This window comes from Stenella coeruleoalba (genome assembly GCF_951394435.1).
Source record: "Stenella coeruleoalba genome assembly, chromosome: 19".
Classification (NCBI taxonomy): domain Eukaryota; kingdom Metazoa; phylum Chordata; class Mammalia; order Artiodactyla; family Delphinidae; genus Stenella; species Stenella coeruleoalba.
The window spans coordinates 43,826,999-43,846,467 of NC_137165.1; positions in this window are offsets into that span (position 1 = coordinate 43,826,999).

Genomic DNA, 19,469 nt, shown 5'->3' on the forward strand with positions numbered 1-19,469 from the left:
TCCTGGAGGAGGTGGTATTTTAGTTAAGCCCTGATTAAAGGATAGCAAGGTGAAGAGGATGACTGCCAGAAATGGAGGAGAGAGGGAGGGAGGGAAGCTTATTCCAGGCAAAGGGAGCAGCCTGTGCTAAGGACAAGACTGCAGGGCCTCAGTGGGCTGTGGCAAGGAGTGTATAATTTATCCTAAGGGCAATGAGAAACTACAGAAGAGTGTTGAGTGAGCGATATCAGATTTTTAAAAATTAATTAATTTATTTATTTTTAGCTGCGTTGGGTCTTCGTTGCTGCGCGTGGGCTTTCTCCAGTTGCGGCGAGCGGGGGCTACTCTTCATTGAGGTGTACGGGCTTCTCATTGCAGTGGCTTCTCTTGTTGCAGAGCATGGGCTCTAGGTGCAGGGGCTCAGTAGCTGTGGCACGGGGGCTCAGTAGTTGTGGTGCACGGGCTTAGTTGCTCCTTGGCGTGTGGGATCTTCCCGGACCAGGGCTTGAACCCATGTCCCCTGCATTGGCAGGCGGATTCTTAATGACTGCGCCACCAGGGAGGCCCAATAATCAGATTTTTTCAGGTATCCTTTGGGCAGGAGGGATTAAAATAGAGTGAGAGTGTCATAGGGAGATTAGGTAGCAGGAGGTTGCAGTGGTCCAGGCGAGAGCTGATAGTGACCTGATCTGGATGGGATGGGGGTGGGATGAGGAGCAGGAGACTTCCAGCTTTCTGGAAAGATCTTGAAATGTTTATGAAATTAATGAAGGGTGGATGAGTGTGTTTGCCATTACCTATGCACCAATATGTGCCAGACATTTTATATACTCTATTTCACTTAATACTCACTGGAAGTCTAAGGAATAATCATTATCATCTTTACATTGGAGATGAGGATGCTGAGGCTCAGAGAGGTGAAGTAACTTGCCTGGGATCATACAGCTAGTAGGAGAGAGAACTTGGGTCTGTTTGACCCTGGATGGGGGCTCTTCACCACTCGGCCCAGCAGGTGCATACCCGGTAGATAAAGCAAAGCTAGGTCCTTTAGAGAGAAAGAAAAGCTTGGGTTAAGGCTCAATTACATAAAAGGCATATTTTTGGGTTTTGGTTGAAGCCCTGGTCTATAGCCCTGTCTTGGGCAAGGGTGGGGAGCCAGGCATCTAGAGGCAGAGACTGGCTCTCGAGGCTCAGTTAGGCCACCAACTTGCCACGGTGTTGGGGATTCTGATCACATTTTAGAGCCTCCCATTTCTTTCTGTGGGCTGGAGAATTGTCTAGGGCAGCTCAGAGAGGCTGTGATTCTCATGTGAAAGAAAACTCCTCATTGTCGTCTGTTAAAATATTTAAAATCCCTTCATGACATTTTAACTCAGACACTTGCAGATCCTCCATGGGAAAAGCCTCCGTAATCGCAGCCCCTCTTTGGAGAAGGGGCATTTGGGAGCATGGAAGCTGTGTCGTGATTTGGGGTGGGGGAGCCAGGACACACCAGGCTGGGACTCAGGTTGGTGAGGAACCTCCTTCAGGAGCCCCTCCCCCAGCCCCATATCCTAGGAGGAGAGAGCGGGATGAAGGGGGCAGAGCCCAAGTACCCAGGTCACAGGTAGGTTTTCCGATGCCCCTTCGCCAGAGAACTCTGGGCCTCATGCCTGACGGTTCCAGGGAGGCAGCCCAGCCCAATCCAGCTCCAGGGAGGCAGCTCTGAAAAGGCCCCTGCTGTGGGGGGGGAGACCTAACCGGAGGGACCGTCTACCCTCAGCCCAGCCTGCATCTCCCAGCTGCATGTATAAGTAATGAGGTTCCGCAGCCCCAGCAGGAACCAATATAATGGCCGGTGTACGGGGTCAGCCTGAGAGACAGATAGTGGGAAGTGGGAGTGACAGGCAGTGCAATTGTGCTGAGCCTCCTGCAAAGGCAGCAGAGGGAGCGCCCGGCCTGGCCAGCGCGGTCCCCAGGCTACCCACCCGCTCCCTCAGGCCTTGACTCTTCCAGACCCACCAGCACCCCAGCCCCAGCTCCCAGGCAAACTGGGGGAAGGCAGGGAGGAGGAGAAGTAGTGGGGAGAGGGCGGTGGAGGAGGGACCGGGCTGCAGTGGGGCATTGGTTTTCCTGGCTTCTGGGGAAGACACCCCCGGGTCTGAGGATGGGGGTATAAGGGAGAAAGGCTCGTGATCCCCAGGATGACTGGGGAGGGCATTTTCTTTGGAAGCTCTGTCTCTTCTAGGAAAAAACCTTCCCTTCCATTCTCACCCCAGGAGACCTAGAACTTAGGGTCTGGAAATATCTTAGCTACTTCTCCTTTGACAGAGGGGGACACCGAGGCCCAGAGAGGGGACTTGGCTTGCCCTAGGTCAGAGGCCCATCTGAGGCACAGCCAGATGGGACCCCCAGGGGCTCTTTTCAGGACCCCACTGGTGGGGGTCAGGGGGCAAGAGGAAGAGGGGCTGATTGCTCATCCCTGTCCTAGGTGGTCCCCAAAGACCCTCAGGGTGTTAGTGGAGGGTTCGGCTCAAAGACTTCTGGCAGCTGGGTGTGAAGGCTGGAACCCTGGCTGCAGCAATATTCCTGGAGAGTCCAAGTCAGCCAGGGGCGGAGGTGGCCCAGCCTCCCTTCCGAGTTCAGAGCGGTCTTTGAGCACCTCATCCATACATTTGAGGACAGGAGTGAGTGAGAGGGAATCTCTGAGGTGGCAGAGCCGGAAGAGTGGTGGAACAGAGCAGTGCCTGTTTAGTAAACGTTAGTTAAACAGACCCTGACCGTGCCAGCTTCATGGATGTACAACTTGTTCACTGACAAAAGCCCTGCGCTCAGAAGGGACCTGCACTTGGTTTAAGGCTCTGCTGTCACCATCTTGAAGTTCTTAACAATCTTTGAACAAAGGGACTCCACAGTTGCATTTCGTACAGGCCTGTAAATTATGTAGCTGGTCCTGCCCCTGAAACAGAGACATGGTTTGTTCTCGGAGGGGCTCCTCTGGCCCCTCCCTGCCCCAATTTCACCCCTAGATGCCCCAAGTGGAGCGGAGCACAGAGCTGGGAGAAGCTGGCGTTCAATGAGCTTCTTGGCGGTCCCCACCCTCCAAAGACTGACCCACTCGCTGACCCATCACTCACTCAATTGCCCATCACTGACCCAGGCCAGGATGTGTGGCAGGGGGATGCCCTGCCACAAGACTCCTGGTCCCAGCTGTCTCTTGGGAAGATGTGGTCCCTCTGCTTAGTCCCGCCCCCACCCCACAGGACCAGGAGGGGCTGGTGGAGGCGGGGAGGCTTAATTAGCACCCCCAGCCAGGCAGCAGGCGGTGGGCACAGAGCAGGCTGACTTTTCCCGCTATAGATCGGCTCTCCGGGAGAGGCCCTAGCCGGCTGGCTTAGGCTCTGGCTGGGCTATTTTAGGAACATTCTTAACTCTTCCCGTGCCACTGCCGTAACTGGCCTTCTCTTCCTGAGCACGTGCCAGCGCCAGACTGTCTTTCTCCTGATCCCTCCTTCCCGGCCCCTGCTCTGCCTCGCTGGCGGCTGAGAAGGACACAGTTTTCTCGGGGGTGGGGCCAGTTGCCTTTCGCGAGGAGAGTGGCTGTCTCTGGCCTCTGAGCCCTGCACCTCCTCCCCCTCCCCCTCATCACAGCTCTGCGCTAAGGAGATTGGCCGTTTTCAGCATCATCCAGCCCCTTCTTCTCATCTTATGAAATTGGGGTAGTTAGGCTCCCCCACCCTAGTGAAAACAGCTGATCTGGGCCCCAGAGAGGAAGATGGGAAGCCACAGTCCTGGCGTCCACCTTCCGGCAGAGCAGCAGCCAGCCACCGACCCGACTTCAATGCCGCATTTGGGCTGAGTTTCCAGCTGCTTCCACGCACGCAGCCGAGCGTATCATGGGGTTCCCTGTCCCTCTTTTTCTCCCACTCCAGTGTCTGGCTTCCTGGACAAACCTACACCAGGATGTACGTATTACCTGGGCAAGGCCAAGGGGTGTCCCACAGGGGGCCAGGAAGGTCCGGCATTTATAAATCTGAAATTTTAGCCAAGACAGGGGAAGAGCTCAGGGTGTCCTGTGTCTGTGCTGGGCCTGCCTGAGCTGGGAGACCCAGGACACCCAGGACTCTGGTGCCATCTGTCAGGCACATGCCTCGTGGGACTAGCAGTCGGAAGTTGCCGCCAAGTCCGACCGGGAAAACCTGCCCTGGGGATCCAGGCACATGGCCGATGAATCCATGCAAATGCCCAAGGGCCTGTGCCGGGCGCCAGGTAGAGTCGATCAATAATCGGTAATCAGTCTCTGCCTGAGAAGGGCTACTGTCTTGGGCTGGTTCGCCAGGGTGTCTGACCACCAGCCTGGGCCATGGTGCTGACAGACTGGGGCAAGGGAGCCCTCCCCACCCAGCTCCCCTTTCCCCCGGTTCCCACAGCCAGGCCAGCTCTGGAAGTGACCGGGCGGCCTGGGGGTAGCGTGTGAGACCAGCTGAAAATGCTTCAGCTCTCCTCAGGGTCTACGGAGGGGGCTCTTGCGATGGGGGTGCCTGAACCACAGCTCCTCCAGCCTCTAACTTAGAAAGATCCAGATGGATTTATCAAAGTGTCCTGGGGAAGATTTTGAGTGGAGAGAAAAAAATACCTTCCAGGGACTCGGGGAGAATCCTCTGTGTTTTTAAAAAAGTAAGACCCTTCCCCTTACCTCAAATTGAGAGACATGAATAGGATGCAGGAGGCTGGCTGTACAGGGGGCCCCCCTCTCCATCGGGTAGGGGTGCAGGCTTCCTGAGGCCGAGGTCTGGAGGAGGAGATTTCTGGCTCCACAGTCCCTGAGGAAGACACAGAGGTGCACGGGCTAACCTGAGTCGAAACTAGGAGCTGAACCCGGGGGTCCTGGGCGCCTGTCTCTCCATTGCAGCCCCCTCCCCCTCCCCCATGTTCCCTCCCCATCAGCTCCCAGGCTGGGAGCCCCAGCTGGCGGAGGATGTCTTGCTCCTCAGCAGCTGGGATTTGTAAATATTTATAGGAACATGGAACAGATCAGTGGCTGACAGGCCCAAGGAGCGGGCAGGGGCCCTGCCTGGAGCTCAGCGGCTTCACCCCCCTTCCCCACCCCCTGACCTGATTTGAGGGAGCCCAGGATGGCAGAGATGGGGGTGATCAAGTAGGACGTGGTCCCGGCAGCCTCTACACTGAGAAACACCAGCTCAGAGGATGCATCTGTCCATCTGCCCCTGGGCTCTGCTTCCACACTCAGAGTCACTCCCATCCTGCCACCCTCACCCCCACCCACTCGTGCACTCACACACCCATCGCCACTCCGACTCCGCCCTCAACACGCTTTCCAACTCCCACATCCACGTTGATGCTCACTCTCACGCACACCTGCTCACACCTTTGCACATACACCACTTCACACTCACAAACCCACTGGAGCCCCAGATCCCAGTTACTCCTCACAGGTCTTAATCACAGGTCCTGGGAGAGAGCCTTCTGTTTTTTGCCTGAGGTGTGTGTGCGCGTGCACGTGTGTCTGTGTCCGTGTGTCCGTGTGTGTGTATGTGTGTGTGTGTGTGTGTAGCAGGAGGGAATAGGCCCTGAGGTCAGGGGACGAGGGAGAGGGAGGAGGTGTGGACCAAGAGCCCTTCAGAGCTGATAGCAGCCCATAACTGAAGTAAGACAGAGGGAGGGCTTCCCTGGTGGCCAGTGCAGGGGACACGGGTTCGAGCCCTGGTCCGGGAAGATCCCACACGCTGTGGAGCAATTAAGCCCGGGCACCACAACTACTGAGCCCACAAGCCACAACTACTGAGCCTGCGTGCTGCGACTACTGAGCCCGCGAGCCACAACTGCTGAAGCCCAGGCGCCTAGAGCCCGTGGCTCGCAACAAGAGAAGCCACTGCAATGAGAAGCCCGCGTACCGCGACGAAGAGTAGCCCCTGCTCGATGCAACTAGAGAAAGCCCATGGGCAGCAACGAAAACCCAACACAGCCCCCCAAAAAATAAAATATATAAAAATAAAGAAAAAAAAAGAGAGGCAAAGGCAGGCCAAGGAAATGGAGACTGACAAGGGTCAAGGCAGATGGGGCAGGAGCTGGGGACAGAGGGATCCCCCCCTCCCCCCCCATGAGAAACTGTCACATTGTTGTTCCAGTGGCCTGTGAGACCAGCAACCCCCAGCTGGAGCCTCTCCCCCTCTGGATCTTGTCACTGTGGGTTTTCTTTGCTGCTTGGGCAGCCAGGAGTGGTGACAAGCAGGGAAGGCAGTGCCCAGGGCAGCGAGCTGTGCCACTCCAGCCTGGCTGCCAACTCACCCATCAGTGCCCATCTCATCACCCACAGGGACCCAGATGAGACCAGTGACCTGCATGGCTGTCCTTACCTTGCAGGGCCAAAGTTGGGGGAGGGAGGCAATTGGATCTCCTTCTCCAAATAGCAGGCAGTGAAACCAGACCTTGTCCAGGTCCCCGGACCCTGAAGCTGGGCTTGGGAAGCAGGGCCAACTCTCTGCTCCTGGGCACCCAGGCACCCACCAGACGTGGACAGGAACCGGTGCCTGAGGCAGGGGCTTGAGGAGGGGGCTGGGGAAGAAGGTCACTAGGAGGAACGAAACATGTTTTGGGCATAAACTTTGTATTCCATTTGTTCTACCGCACACGGAATGATGTCCCCACACCCGGTGCCCCTGTGTGCTGCGTTAAATAATCATCTTCTCGCCTTGGGTCTGTCTCAGGGTATTAGTTCCGGGGTATCAATTGGTCAGCGTGTGCTCTGCAATCTGGGAGCAACCATTTCTATAAAATCAGAAAGGCAAACAAATAATAATAATGAAAAACAGGGAAGGTTGTGCTGACTGCAGTTTTCCTGTGTTTTAATCGTCAGTGTAGCTTTCCATCAGGTGTTGACGTCCTGATTGATTCATGCTTTCACAGGTTCCTTCACGTAACTGCTCAACAACGATTACTCACGCAGGTGCCAGTCCCTGTGCTGCGTCCTGGGAGCCAGTGCAAACGCCAGCCAGTTCTGGCCTGCACACTGTTTAGAGTTGATCAAAGAAGAAAAACAAATGCACGACAAAGCCTGGTGCCCCCAGGAGGCCAGGGAGCAGTATTCAGGTGCCACACATGGGGACCCAGATGTCCTGGTCTTGCAGCTGAATGTTGTGAAAATGACGCAGAATCCCTCTCTCATCCCAGGATCACATCTCCTTCTCACCCCTCTCCTGCCTCTGCAGGTCTGCTTTCCTGGGCAGCCAAACCCTCTAAGAATGGTGGGAAAAGCGTGAATGTGAGACTGAACCTCAGCTTGGACACACACTGTCTGGGTGATCTCAGGCAAATCAGTCGTCTCTCTGAGTCACAGTTTCCTTCTCTGTTAAAACGCAGTGACTGGTACCCATCACAGGGGTACTATCAGCATCAAATGAGATTAAGTACATAAAGCACCGAAGATGGTGCCTGGCAGAGAGTGGGGGCCTCGACTCATGCCAGCCCCTTCCCCTGCCCCTTTGCCAGAAGTATGCACTGCATCTCTCCGCACTGGCAGGGGGAGGAAACTTGGGGGAGGTTTAGGGGTGTGGGAAGTCCCGGCAATCCATGCACCATGAATCTGTACTTCATGCAGTCCTCCCAGGGAGTCCGGTTCTGCTCTGAGGGAAGCCTCTTTATTTGCAAGTAAGAGGGTGGAGAGACCTGGCTTTGCCTCCTGGACCACCTGCATATTCCAGAAAAACAGCCCCTTTCTTCATCTCGCTTTCCCCTCTCTGGCTCTCAATTATAAAAATGCATTCTTGGGGCTTCCCTGGTGGCACAGTGGTTGAGAGTCCGCCTGCCGATGCAAGGGATACGGGTTCGTGCCCCAGTCCAGGAGGATCCCACATGCCGTGGAGCGGCTGGGCCCGTGAGCCATGGCCACTGAGCCTGTGCGTCCGGAGCCTGTGCTCCGCAACGGGAGAGGCCACAACAGTGAGAGGCCCCCGTACCACTTAAAAAAAAAAAAAAAAGCATTCTTGTGTGTGTGGTGGTTGTGGAATGGTGGTGGTGGAGGTAGTGATGGTGAACCTGGTGATGCAAGTGATGGTGGAGGTGATGATGGTATTTGTGGGGGTAGTGGTGACAGTGGTGGTCATGCAGGTGATGGTGGAGGTGATGATATTAGTGGTGGTGGTGGTGATGGTGAAGGTGGTGATGGAAGTGATGGTGGAGTTTATGGTGGAGGTGACGATATTAGTGGTGATGGTGAAGGTGGTGATGGACGTGATGGTGGTGATGGTGGAGGTGATGGTGGAGGTGATGATGGTTTTGGTGGTATAGGTGGTGATAGTGGTGATAGGAGCTCATTTCAGAATCTTATGCTCAGATTTTAAGAGCTGGAAGAGAGCTCAGTTCCAGATGATCCGTTGAGGGCCTACTATGTGCCAGGCCCTTGTGGGGCTCACTTCATTTCTACAGCAACGCATGAAGATTGCTGTTTCCTTTTACGGATAAGGACATTGAGGCCACAGAGAACAAGTGACCCGGCTACCTGCTCACAGCTAGTAAGACATGGAGAGGTACTTAAGCCCTGGGTCCTTTGACTCCTAGCCCCATGTTCCTTCTTCTGCCATCATGAAGCCACCCACATGTCACAGTAGGGAAAATGGAGACCCAGAGAGGTTGATTGATTTACCCAAGGTCATGCAGTAGTGAGAAGCAGAGCCTGGCTGTTTTCTCTGGACTTCTAGATCTCAGCTGGGGCTGAGGTCTTACTGAGGAGGATGGACGGACCACCAGTGTATCCCCCCTGCAGCCCTGACAGAGGCACAGAGCACAGACCTCTTCAGGCCCCTGGGGGAGCTGCTGTATCTGCTGTCCTCCTGACCGTCTACACTGTCAACTTCAGTCTCCTTCTCCAGGCTCAGAGTGAGAGTGACAGACGCCCAGCTGCTGCCTGACCCATTACTCTTGACACCCCTCCCCCAGATCTGACCGTGGGCCTCCTTTGGCCTGCACACCGTGCTACAGCCGCTCTGACTGGCATTGAGCTGGAGGGCCAGGGAATGTCACCCTCAGCCCTCAGCCCTGTTTGAGCTCCGAGGTGGTGAGCTCGGGGGTCTGGTCCTCGTCCTTTTCTGGTCCTGCACCTGAGTCCTTAGTCTCTTGCTCAGAAAAATAGGTAGCTCCATCTTGACCCCCAGGAGCTAGTGAAGAAGGGAAGAGGAGAGAAAGAATTGTGCCCAGACTGTACGTTGTCCACAGGCTTCCTCCCCCAGGAAGCCTGCCGGGACTCACCCCACATAGTTCTGCTCTCTCTGACTCCCTCTGACTGTCCCTTCACTCTCACAGCTATGTGTCTGACTCTGTCTGAGTCACGGTGATGCTGCTGGTGGTGATGTTGGTGGTGGTTATGATGGAAGTGGCGGTGGAGGTGGTGGTGACAGTGGTGGTGATGATCAGAGTAAGGTAGGACCTCCTGGAGGGAAAGAGGTTGACTGGTCACTACCTTCCTCTACATCTTCCCCCACCTCTTTAGTAATAGCTACTATTTATTGAGTGTCATTCACAAAACAGATGCATGCTCAGTATTTTATATGAAATAATTCATTTAATTCTCCCAACAACCCTATGAGGCAGCTACTAATATTCTAGAGATGAGACAGCTGAGGCACAGTGAGGTTAAGCAACTTGCCCGAGGTCAACAGCTAGCGAATAGCAGAGCCTAGACTCCGCCCCAGCCCCCCCCCGCCCCCCCCCCCCCCCCCGCAAGTCTTGCCTCCTGCCCTCTACTTCCGCCCCAGGAGAGCGGAGCTCTATACAGGGGAAGAGAGCTGGTGGGGAAGTATGTGTGTGTGTGTTTGGGACTTCAGGGGGCTCCGCTCTCTTGGGGTGTCCATGGCCAGCAGTGCCATTCTGACTACCTTCCTGCCTTCACCTCTCTCGGGAGCGCCGACAAGGGAGGTGAGGATGGTGGGTGTGTGGGAGGGGATAGGTTCTACCGGGTAGTGGTCACAGAATTTCTGGGGGGGGGAGGAACTCTGCCTGGCCCATGGCAGGCAGCTCACCCCAGCTTCTGGCTGGGGCTCCTGCCCTCGGGGGCTCCATCCTGCCGGCCTCATTCCCTCCCAGGATCTCATTATATCCCTAAGAGAAACTGACAGCCTCAATATCTTACTTTGCAAATAGTTTATTCCTTCAATAAAGCCGCCTGCGCAGGGGAATGTTTAAGACCCGCTCTCCCCCGAGAGCCTCATTTGAATTTCTAAAGTCTTTAGCCGGTCCTCCAATGGGGCAGCTGGGTAATGAAAATGCAGCTGCTTACAGGGGGATTCATTTCCTGTCTCGCCCTGTCTCCACCAGGATGGAGGAGCTGAACTGACCGAAAGAAGAACCCTGGCTACCTGGATGCTGAGGGAGGGCGGAGGCAGGGAGGTCTTGGCATGGGCCTGAGCAACCAGGGACCCCTCCACAGGGTGTCTATGCTCAGGGACCCCTAGACAGCATCTCTTAGGCCACGGTGCTCCCCCAGAGGTGCCGCCCACCGATCCCTGGGGGTGAGGACTGCTCCCTGGCCGGACCCCTCTCTCTAGGGCAGCCCCTACCCCTGGCCCCCATGGGAGTCTCTAATTAAAAGACCGGCACGCCCCTCAGGGACTTATTAGGCCCGCTGTGCAGAGAACATTTAATCATTGCTCAGAGCATCGATTGGAAAATCAATTTCTTTGTCTCTCTGAACGCGGCGCTGGAGAAGTGGGGGGAGCGCTGACCTCCTTCTGCTGCCATGTAAAGTGCTGCACGTTTAATCTGGGAACAGAAATCAATTAGCCACTTACGAGGTTGGCTTTAGTTACCAAGTCGGCAGGGCCCGCGCCACCGCTCAGTGGCTGACAGGAGCGAATCTCCTTACACCCCACCCGGCCGGCCACTCGGGAGCATCCCACCAGCTCTCCGGGGCCCCCTTCCCACGCTGGACACCTGTGGTCCAGACAGGCCCCCAGGAGCCCCAAAGAAGTCCTGGGAAGGCTCCTGGAAGCCCAAGGTCACAGTCACAGCCTCCCAGGCTGACCCCTTCCCACTAACCCCGACCCCCTGCGCTCAGCTCTTCAGCCCTGAGACGTGGAGGCTCCCGGGAGGCCTGTTCAAATCTGCGTTTCTCCTCCTGCCACCTTCGGCGAGGTCAGGGAAGCTGCTTGGCCCTGCTGAGTCTGAGTCACCCCGCGAGCACCTCACTCATGAAATGCGAATAATAAGAGTACCCACCTCACCAGAGGGGACGATAACTCTATGAGACCATCTGAAGCACTTACCAGAGTTGAAGGTCAGAGAGAGAACTTTGCACGCACACCCGCGGGGCAGCGTCCCTCCGGCCGGGAAGTCAGCAGGGTCAGAGAAGGGACAGTGTGAGTGTTGGGGTGGTGAGGGGTGTCTCGCCATGTCTCGCCTTCCCTTCAGGACAGGGTAGGTGGGCTCAGGGCTGCCCTCACCCTCCCGTTTCCCCACCACCTTCTGGAGGCTCGACTCTGAGTCCCCACCGAGCCCACTCTCCCCCTCGTACCTATGCAGCCTCACCTGTGAGGATGAGCCCCTCTCGCCCCCGTGCTCACCCCACACATCTCCGGGGATACAAGTTTTCCAGCGATGTCTCACACACCCAGAGTTATACATAGCCAATTACACAGAGTTGTACAGTCTGCACCCCCCATCACACACAGTTTCAGAGTTTCTCCCACAGTTTCCGTCACAGCTTCCTCTCGTGCAGCTGCACACACCGCCCTCCCCTCCGCTGCTCGCACACACGTGTCACCTGCGGGCTCACCTGCAGGGCCCCCACCCTGCAGAGGTGCACACTGGCGGCACACACGCTCACGTGCACACACGTGTGCGCACACCCGTTCCGTAATAATATTAGACATGCCATTTCTTTTGTGTGACAGTTCCAGTGGAGATGCTCAGAGCTGTCACTTGGATGAAAAATAATGCATAATCCTCATCTTCCTTCCTTCCCTTCCCTTTCTTTCTTCCCTGTTTAACGAGCTCCTAAAAATATTCCTTGCTGTCTCGCCGAAGCTGTGGGCTAAGTGTGAGTCAAGCCTCCCTACCCCATCCCCACTCCCCACCCCCGGCCCTTCCCTCGGGCCCCCTGAGTGGGCTGCAGGGCGAAGGGTCGAGACTAGTCTCAGGGCCTGGCCAAGCCAAGGTCAGGCAGAAGGGCTCTCACCCCCCCACACCCAGGCCTCTGCAAATCTGTGACTCCCGCCCCTCCCCATCCTGGCTAGCCCACCTGAGCTGGGGAGAGAGAGGCAGGGGAGACAAGGGTGGGAGCAGGAAGAAAGGCAGAAGCCATCATCTGATACCTGACCACCCTTGGCAACCCCCTCCCCACCTCTGGACCAATTTCACAGGAACCCTCACCATCATCTCTCCCACATCCGAGGGAGAGGCCTGCATGTAGCCGAGGTCCCTTCTCCACCTCGTAGCATACCTGCTTCACTCTCCCTCCCAGAACTCAGAGGAGAAAGGAGGAAGGGCCTCCCTGAACTCCCAGCTGCTACCTGCACCTGAGCCGGCCCTGCTGGGAAAATTGCAATAGTCACAGCATCCTCCAGTTCATCCTTCAAGCCCCAGACCAAAGTCACCTCCTCCCTGAAGCCTCCCTGATTCACGCGGAAGGAGCTATTTGTTCATTGTACATACTGTACATAATTTAATAATATTAAACGCCGTCACATGTTGTGCTCGGTGGGAACTTTGTCTCCCTGTGGGACTTTCTCTACTTGTGTTTTCTTTCCTTATTTCCCTCGGTCACTCTCACTGTATCTAAGCCCCTTCAGGCTGGGAAGCGGGCTTGCCTGTTGAGATGGATGGACGGACGGATGGACAGATTAGAGGTGATATAAAGGGAGGAGCTCAGGGGCCTGAATGCTCACCCGTTTTCTCTGAACATTCACCGTGACTTTGGGAAAGGCAGAAGCCCTCTCTGAGCTTCAGTTTCTCTATCTGTAAAGTGGGAGAGCGGGGCTATGCAGTGTCTGAGGTCTCGTGCGACTCTGGCAATCCTCATTCTATGATTCTCCATAGTGTCAGATGGAATAATCCTGTCTACAGACTCTGAGGTCCCATCCTCCTGTGCGCGAGGGGACAGGGGGCTGTGATGGGCATGCAGGGGGCCCTCGGCACAGTTCTCTGGGCTTTATTTCCCACCTTTCCTCTGCCTCCCACTTCTTCCACACTGATTTCTTTGCTCCAGTCTTTTTAATTCCACTTCCACATCTTCCTTTTGTTCTCTGTCCTTTTTTTTTTTTTTCTGCTTTTTTGGGGCCTGCATCCTACCCATTAGGAGCTCAGAGCTAGTGCCCTCCCTTCCCCTCTCCTCTCTTCCATCTCACAGCCCCACCTGCTTACGGAGCCCCCTCCCCATGAGCCTCCCCATCGTCCCAGCAGCTCCAGCCCCGAAAGGTTAAGCTAATAGCAGCTCCTTTCCCATCAGCTGCGCTTGTTTGCTCTACATAATTGCAGGAGGGGGGCACTGGGAGGGGGCCCAGGCGCTCTGAGTGGTAGCGGGTGTGGGGGAGGGGCTGTGTTGCTTTGTCCCTGGGCAGGGGGGCTGCGGGCAGGTGGTACTTGCAGAGACGGGATAGTGAACTGTGTGGGAGTTGATCATACGGGGCAAGGATTGGGCAGAAGGCCCTGCTGCCTGGAGAAGGGAGAATGGGGTCCAGAGAAGAGTGTCAGAGACCTTGCTGCTCCTGGGAGGGAAATAATGACAGTAACAAGAGTCATGAGTAACGTTTACCAAGCACGCCCCGCGCGCCAGGTCCCGTCCCAAGCACTTTACTGGCTTTATCTCCCTGATCTTCGCAACAACCCCAGGAGGCAGTTCAGCTCTTGTATCCTTTTTTTCTCTTGTACCCATTTTACAGAAAACTGAGGCTCCAGGAGGTAAAAATCGTTGCCCAAGGTCACACGTTGCTTAATGGCAGAGCCTCAAACAGAGACTGCTCTTCATCGTTCCTTCTGCCTAGAGAGGGTCAGCACTTCCCAGGACCCGGGAGGCCACTGGGTTCAACCCACCCATTGTCCAGAGGGACACAGGGAAAGGGACTTGTCCAAAGTCACAGAGCAAGTTGTTGCCACAGCTGGGCTGAGGATTCGGGTCTGATGCAGAGGGCGTTGCTCCCCATCTGAGCCTGTCCCACCGAGATTTCTTGTGTCTGGGGTGCACAGGTTTGTGGGGGGATGAAGGAGACCCACAGGCCTCCCTGGGAGGAGAGTGTGGAGCCCGAACGAGCATGGTGTGGGCACATGTGCTTGGTGAAGGAGGCACACCTGGAGAATGCCACCTCTCTGCCAGGGAGCAGAGGCCCTGGCCTCCTGCCGTTTTGAGCATCTTCAATAATTCACTGGGGACAGAGCAGTGAGCAGAAGATGGGGTGGGGAGTGTCACAGCCAATGGCGCTGAATTTAGGCCAGCATTGGAAACTCGGATACAGGAAGTCAGCGTGCCTTTTGCTCAGCCTGAGCCCTCTCGGCTGCAGACTTGGGGCCACGCTGGCCTCCACAATCCAGCCTCTGCTCTCAGATCTGGGACACTGCACGTCTACCCCAATCAGGACAACCTGCCTCTTGTTTTCCTCCCAAGAGATGGATACCCTTGGCGTAAGCACTGTCTCCCCCTTTACACTTGGTGGCTCCCGAAGGCAGGGACTGTATCTCTCTCGTCAAATTGGGCTCCCAGGACAGGGACTGAGGCTCCCCCAACAGACTAACCTTCACCTAAGGCAGAGATCGCGCCTCCCTCATCAGATTCCTCCCCCTTCAGCCTCTGCCCCTGTGGTCTGCCGGTTACAGCAGCTTTAGCATTGGCTCTATCCTGATCCGCCCCCGGCCCCACCTCACAGCACTGAGTTATCCTGTCCCTTCCTGGCTTCTGCCCGGGTACCCACCAGATTTTCCTTGCAGTGACCTGCTACCAATGGATGCAGCTCTCCCAAGCTGTCACTCTTCCTTCATCCTGGCCCCTTAGTGATGGTCAACACAGCAACTACTCCCCTTGCCCTTCCTGGGAAGCAGCTAAACACCCCTGGCTGGTTATGGCCATTTCCCACCGTTCATATCACTAATGGGACCCTAATGACAATACGGGGGCAGGGTTGGTGGGAGGTGGGTGCCTCAGAGACCATCTTTCTTGAGAGGGAATCTTCCAAATTCTGCTTGGACACCTCCAGTCCACGGCACTCAGTGCCTCTGGAAGCAGGGAAGCTTCCTCTTGTGGAGAACAACCTGTTTTCTGGAGAATTTGTCACCAATGGAAGCCAAAATCCATCTCCTTGTGACTGCCCCATGCAAACCCGATGTTCCCTGCACGTCTGCCTGCAAGTCTGCGGCTTGCCCGGAGCTGGGACGCTCCATTCAAGAATTGCATCTCACTGCCTACCACGGCTTCCCCAACACCCACATCTGCAGCTCATTACATGCTGGGGTACATGTCCCCACCTCTGCTCAGCACTGCAGGGGGCAGCTGTGAAGGGCCAGGTGAGCAGATGGTCTCATTTATATTCTGAGTGGCCAGGCTCTGCCGTAGTTTTCTCCGTGAGAACCCCATCCTCTCCCCCAGCTCCATCTTTCGGAACTTCTCCCAGGAGCATCAATAATGGGAATCGATTCATCGATAAGCAACCTGGCTTTGAGGTCTACAGCCTCCGTGGAGCTCTGCTGCATCCCTGAGCACTTCAGCTCCCTGCCCACGCCATTCCGCATGCCCCAGGCATCCCTTCTAGGGACCTTCCCACCTGCCACAATCCCAAGAGACTAAGACCCCCACCCCCCCGCCCCGCCTTAGCCTGAGGACAGCTTTGTTTTGACTAAGCCAGGAGCATAGCCTGGGGCTGGATGAAGCCCTGGGGCAGGGAATCAGGGGCTCGCCTTAGGTTGCTATATCAGGTACCATGCATAGTAACACAGAGGGTACCATGCCTTCAGAGTGTGGGAACTGACCACTTTGCCCCAGCCTCCAAATACTGACTACTCAACATCTCTCTCTTAACACTGACTAACCAAGTGACTGTCCCCAGCAATACTGACCGCCCATCGACCCAGCCCAGCCTCCCATCCCGGATGGCCCAACCAACTATCCAATATCAACCACTCCTGGTGGCCCGACATCAATGTGCTAATACGTCCTTTCGACACTGGCCACCCATCACCAACATCTCTACCCCAACATCCAGTAAGGACCCTCTGTATAGATCTCCCCACACTGACCGCCCCAGATTAACCACTCTCCAATGATCATGTAAGATTCTGCCTAATAAGGTCCCCACCCCCATCGCTATCTCCTGTTGCTTTCTGCTGGACCATGTGCCTTTGCAACCCTTTAGATGTCTGCGGGTCACAGCTAGATTGCCCTAACCCTGACTGGCACTGATCTGAACTTCCTCCGGCTCCCGGGACCCATCCGGTCAGCCAGCAGGGGAGCCTTTGGGTCTCCAGTCCTGTTCCTCTCCATCTGACCCAGCCCTAATGTCTCCTCCCAGCTAGCACTGCACAGACTTTGGTTGGGAAGGGATTTTCTCATGATCCCTGAGCCGTCCTCAGAGAAGTCCGGCTGCTGCTTGTTGGACAGCTCCATCACCTCCCCAGCTCCCAAGACAGGATGTTAGTCGCTAGGAGCGACCGTCTGTGGAGGGTCACAGCCCTGGGCTGAGCCGATCTCACAGGGAAAGCCCCAAGATTGCCGCCTTGATGTGGGCTGTAGGTGGAAAGAGGGGCCTTCCCTGCCCACCTCCTCCCAGAGCCAGACAAGCGTGTGTGTGTGTGTGTGTGTGTGTGTGTGTGTGTGTGTGTGTGTGTCAAGGCGAAGGAGTCAGGCTCTGAGAGGGGGCAGAGGATAGGACAGACTGGAAGTGAGAGAGGACCCAGAGGACGGCTGTAAGGGCAGGGGACGGGCGCTGGCCTGGGCAAGGGGAGGAGGAAGCAAGGAGCTAAGAAATGGTGAGGACAGAAAGGGGGACGAGAGGTTGGCAGTGGGCACAGCTCTCAGCTCGGGGGCCTGTGCGCTGCCCGGCTGCCGCCGCCCCTCCTGCCTGCCCCTGCTTAACGGAAGGCTCCACGGAGGCTCGTACGGAGCCACTGCTCGTGATTCCCCTTCATCAAAGGCTCAGAAGCGGGGCCATTAATTAGATGAGGGAGCAGCTGCTCCGGGGCCAAGTGACAGGAAATCACTCTGTCCCTGGAAGCTCTGGCGCAGCCCTGGCCTCAGGGTTGGGAGGCTGGCTGCCCACCCTCATCCTCTGTGGGGCCCTTCCAGGGACCTGTGCGAGCCAGCTGTGATGCCCTGTCTGTCACCATCCTAGGGACCAGGGCCCTGGAGACTCCCTACCCCAGATGGTAAACTGGCTCCTGGATTTGGCTCTGACATGCTGTGCGTCCATGGTCAAGTCACGTCCCTCAGTTTCCCCATTGTTCCGATGAGGAGGCTCAGTTCCTCCCTCTAGGAATGTTGCTGCCTCAGCTGCCCCGAGGCTCCTCTGTTCCTCTCCTGGGCACCGCCACGGGCCCCCTGTAACTTGTCCCGAGCTGAAACAAGGCTGAGCCTGGTGGCAATGACTTCTCCTGGATCCTGGATCCTTTTTCTGCTCTCTAGCCCCACCTTGGGGATCCAAGGAGAGTCACCATCTGCCCAGGTGGTGGATGGGGTGTGGGCGTGGGGGGTGGGAAGGGATGACCCTCAACCATGGCATGAAGGGAGGGTGGACTCAGGGGCTGGAAAGCTGCCCAGGGCCAGCTGGCTCAGCGTCCTCAGAACAGAGGACGGATCAGGGGAAGCACAGGGGCCTTTGGGAGCTGAAGGAATTGGAGCTGGAGGAGACAGAAGGCTGAGCAGAAGTCAAGATACCCGTCACCCCCAGATGGTGGGGCAGAAACTCCTAGGGTGATGCAAGGACTGCTTTCATCACTAGAACTTTCTGAGCAGGTGGGAAGGAGACAAAATGCTGCTGTGGTACCTTTTAGCTTCATGACTGTCCGAGGCCATGTGTCTAAGGCTGACCAGGGAGCAACCACGTGCTGTGCTGTCTGCTGTGGAGGTGGGGATGATTGGGATGGTGGAGACGTGGCCCCTGGGGATTCCCTAGCGGTCCAGTGGTTAGGACTCCGTGCTCTCACTGCTGAGGGTGAGGGTTTGATCCCTGCTCGGGGAACAAAGATCCCACAAGCCCGGCGGTGTGGCCAAAAAAAAAAAAAAAGAACTGGGACCCCACGGCCAGGCCCTCACCTTTCCAGACTCTTGCCCAAGAAACCACAGGAGTGCAGCATTCACTGAGCCTCCCCGTATAAACATTCACACTCACACACACTCAAGGGAGATGGTAGTAGTGAGGTTGCTGTGTGGGACTGACCACAGGAGGTCAAGGAAGGAAGAACCCCAGGAGGCTGCCAACAGCTAGGAAGGTTTCAGCAGGTGGCAGGAGTTAGTCTGGGTCTTCAGGATTGCACAGGACATGGATTTCCAGAGGGTTGATGGAAAGGGCACTCCAGGAAGAGGGAACAGCCTGTGCAGACATGGAGGGGAAGGTGGGGGCCTGGGGGGAACATGGAACCAGCTCTGAGACGCCTGGAGTGCAGGCGAAACAGAAGGGGGTGATTGGGGGACATCCTGAATACTCTTTCAAGGCATGAATGTTATTTTTTCTCTTTCTTTCTTTCTCTCTCTCTCTTTCTTTCTTTCTTCCTTCCTTCCTCTCTTTCTCTCTTTCTTTCTTCCTTTCAGCTGCACCATGCAGCTTGTGGCCCAACCAGGGACAGAAAGTGGGCCATGGCAGTGAAAGCCTGCAATCCTAACCATTAGGCCGCCAGGGAACTCCCTGAATGTTATTTTCTGATCCCCAAGTCAGAGCATTTGGTGTGACTGGCTGCGTGTGCTTAAGCAAGGTCTGACGGGGCAGCATGTTTGAAATACGGGTCATTTTGGAAAAACAGGCATTTTGGGCTGTGGAATGATTTTTTTCACTCTTTTCCCAGGTGCAGGTCATACCAGTTAGATTCTGGGGCCTATCTTCCAGGACCCTGCATCCCCAGGGGCAGACAGAAGTGGAGGTATCACTCCGCCAGGAACACAGTCAAGGTCCTGGTACCTCCGAGGCACGGGGGTCCGGGGGTCCTGCCTCCTGGCTTGGCCCGCCTACCCTAGGTCGAGCTGCCCTTTCCACTTCTCTAGTTAAAACCCAATCCCGGGCTTCCCTGGTGGCGCAGTGGTTGAGGGTCCGCCTGCCGATGCAGGGGACACGGGTTCGTGCCCCGGTCCGGGAAGATCCCACGTGCCGCGGAGCGGCTGGGCCCGTGAGCCATGGCCGCTGAGCCTGCGCGTCCGGAGCCTGTGCTCCGCAACAGGGGAGGCCACAACAGTGAGAGGCCCGCGTACAGCCAAAAAAAAAAAAAAAAAAAACCCAATCCCATTCCTGCTGGTGCCAGGGCTCCCCCTAAACAGGACAGAAATCAATTTGTAGATCTCCTCCTGCCGGCCCCCAAACTCGGCCGGTCCTGAC